This window comes from Lynx rufus, unplaced genomic scaffold, assembly GCF_022079265.1.
Source record: "Lynx rufus isolate CCGP_SWC_20201006 ecotype Redwood Valley unplaced genomic scaffold, mLynRuf1.p SCAF_23, whole genome shotgun sequence".
Lineage (NCBI taxonomy): Eukaryota > Metazoa > Chordata > Mammalia > Carnivora > Felidae > Lynx > Lynx rufus.
Genome location: NW_025814838.1, coordinates 22,391,554 through 22,394,386, shown reverse-complemented (window position 1 = coordinate 22,394,386; position 2,833 = coordinate 22,391,554). Strand labels below are relative to the sequence as shown.

At 41.3% G+C, this 2,833-nt stretch overlaps 1 pseudogene; it reads left to right on the top strand.

Moving 5' to 3' along the window:
• The first annotated feature begins 2,331 nt into the window (after window positions 1-2,331).
• On the top strand, window positions 2,332-2,432 carry LOC124518095 (uncharacterized; annotated as a pseudogene).
• Window positions 2,433-2,833: the final 401 nt, after the last annotated feature.

Genomic DNA, 2,833 nt, shown 5'->3' with positions numbered 1-2,833 from the left:
GACTAATTTCACTTAGCCTACTACCCTCCATTTCCATCCACGTAGTTGGGCTCTTTCCATACTTTGGCTGTTGTTAATAGTGCTGCTGGAGGGGCGCCTGGGTGGCGCAGTCGGTTAAGCGTCCGACTTCAGCCAGGTCACGATCTCGCGGTCCGTGAGTTCGAGCCCCGGTTCGAGCCCCGCGTCGGGCTCTGGGCTGATGGCTCGGAGCCTGGAGCCTGTTTCCGATTCTGTGTCTCCCTCTCTCTCTGCCCCTCCCCTGTTCATGCTCTGTCTCTCTCTGTCCCAAAAATAAATAAGCGTTGAAAAAAAAATTTAAAAAAAATAGTGCTGCTGGAAATATTGGGGTACATGTGTCCCTTTGAAACAGCACACCTGTATCCCTTGGATAAATACCTAGTAGTGCAATTTCTGGGTTGAAGGTTAGTTCTATTTTTAAGTTTTTGAGGAACCTCCATACTGTTCTCGGAGTGGCTGCTCCAATTTGCATTCCCACCAGAAGCGCAAAAGAGATCCTCTCTCTCCGCATCCTCACCAACATCTGTTGTTGCCTGAATTGTTATTGTGAACCATTCTGACAGGTGTGAGGTGGTATCTCATTGTGGTTTTGATTTGTATTTCCCTGAGGGTGAGCGATGTTGAGCATTTTTTCATGTGTCGGTTGGCCAGCTGGATGTCTTCTTTGGAGAAGTGTCTATTCATGTCTTTTGCCCATTTCTTCACTGGATTGTTTGTTTTTTGGGTGTTGAGTTTGAGAAGTTCTTTATAGATTTTTGGATACTAACCCTTTATCTGATATGTCGTTTGCAAATATCTTCTCCCATTCTGTTGGTTGCCTTTGAGTTTTTCTGATTGTTTCCTTTGCTGTGCAAAAGCTTTTTATCTTGATGAGGTCCCAGTAGTTCATTTTTGCTTTTGTTTCCCTTGCCTCCGGAGACGTGTTGAGTAAGAAGTTGCTGCGGCCAAGATCAAAGAGGTTTTTGCTTGCTTTCTCCTTCAGGATTTTGATGGCTTCCTGTCTTACATTTAGGTCTTTCATCCATTTTGAGTTTATTTTTGTGTCTGGTGTAAGAAAGTGGTCCAGGTTCATTCTTCTCCATGTCGCTGTCCAGTTTTCCCAGCACCACTTGCTGCAAAGACTGTCTTTATTCCGTTGGATACTCTTTCCTGCTTTGTCAAAGACTAGTTGGCCGTATGTTTGTGGGTTCATTTTTCTATATTTCTTAATCGGCATTATTCTGTAAAGAAGAGCTTTCCCCCCAAAATGAACCCAAGATGAACTTCAGATCATTTTTAAAAGACAGAGTGCATGCTAAATTCTTTCCCTTTAATTACTGATTTTCACCTCCAGTTATAGCAAATTACCTTATATTTTTCTCTTTTTTATACTATTATTACTGATTCCTAGATTTTAATATTTTAAAGTGTTGTAATTACTTATAGTTATTATTTATTTATTTATTTGATGCCCAAATTGTTTCGAATTTGGCCAGTGGGGGGGGGGAGTCTTTTCAATATCACATCTTTATTCCTTTTGAAAGATCTCTATTTATTCACATATCTTTACTTTGAAAAATTTCAAGCCTAAAGAAAAAGAAAAATGTATGGATGTAGTGGTCCATTTGAAAGTCATTTACAGTTTAGAAATGTTCTCATTGAACTTTGAGTATTTGCTTATTTACTTACATACATATAATGTCCTAAACTCACCTTATCTTATTCCTGCCCAGACTTGCAATCAGCCCTTTCTCTATGGAATCCTAATTCTTTTTAATGGGAAATGGTGTTTAGAAGCCAAGATCTAGGTGCTAGGAGTGCTCACTGATACTGGGTTATCATTAATTGCAGATTTTTTTTTTTGTTTGTTTAGTTCACCTTTTAGAACAGCTTACTAATTTATCCTTTTGTCTTAAGTGTTCATTCTCCAATCCTTTGTACAACTCAGCTGTTGGAGCAAAGAGTGGATCTTAGTAACTAGATTTTTTGTTCAAGGACATTCCTTCCCATTCCCATTCTTTGTATCTGTTTGGGAAACTCCTCCCTGCCTACATTTAGTCATGATGATAATGTACATCACTGGATTCCCACATGGAATGCATTGGGCTTAAGACCCAAGACTACCAAAACATCCTACTCTCCCATCCAGAATGATTGGTTCGGATTTGGGCATATGATCCAAGAAGAAATTATCATGGTCTCACCTGAAGTTATAAATAAACACTGGTAGGGGCACCTGACTGGCTCAGTCGATAAAGCAGGCAACTCTTGATCTTGGGTCCTTGAGTTTGAGTCCTATGTTGGGGGTAGAGTTTACTAAACAAAATCACATGCTTGCTTTGGCAGCACATATACTAAAGTTGGAACGATACAGAGACCCACCCTTGCCCTTGCGCAAGGGTGACACGCAAATTCGTGAAGCTTCCATATTTAAAAAAGTTGCGAAGCCTCATCCCAAACCTCTGAACCACTCCACGGTGCCTACACCGAAAAGGGGATAAATCTTTAAAAATAATTTTAGGGGTGCTTGGGTGGCCCAGTCAGTTGAGCACCGACTTTGACTCAGGTCATGATCTTGTGACTTCAAGACCCGTATCAGGCTTGCCGCTGTCAATACAGAGCCTGCTTTGGATCCTCTGTCCCCCCCCCCCTCTCTCTCTCTGCTCCCATGCTCTCTCTCAAAAATAAATAAAACATTAAAAAATAATTAAAAATTTTTTTGACATGCATTTATTATTGAGAGACAGACACAGAGCGTGAGCAGGTGAGGAGCAGAGACAGGGGGAGACACAGAATCCGAAGTCGGCTCCAGGCTCTGAGCTGTCAGCACAGAGCC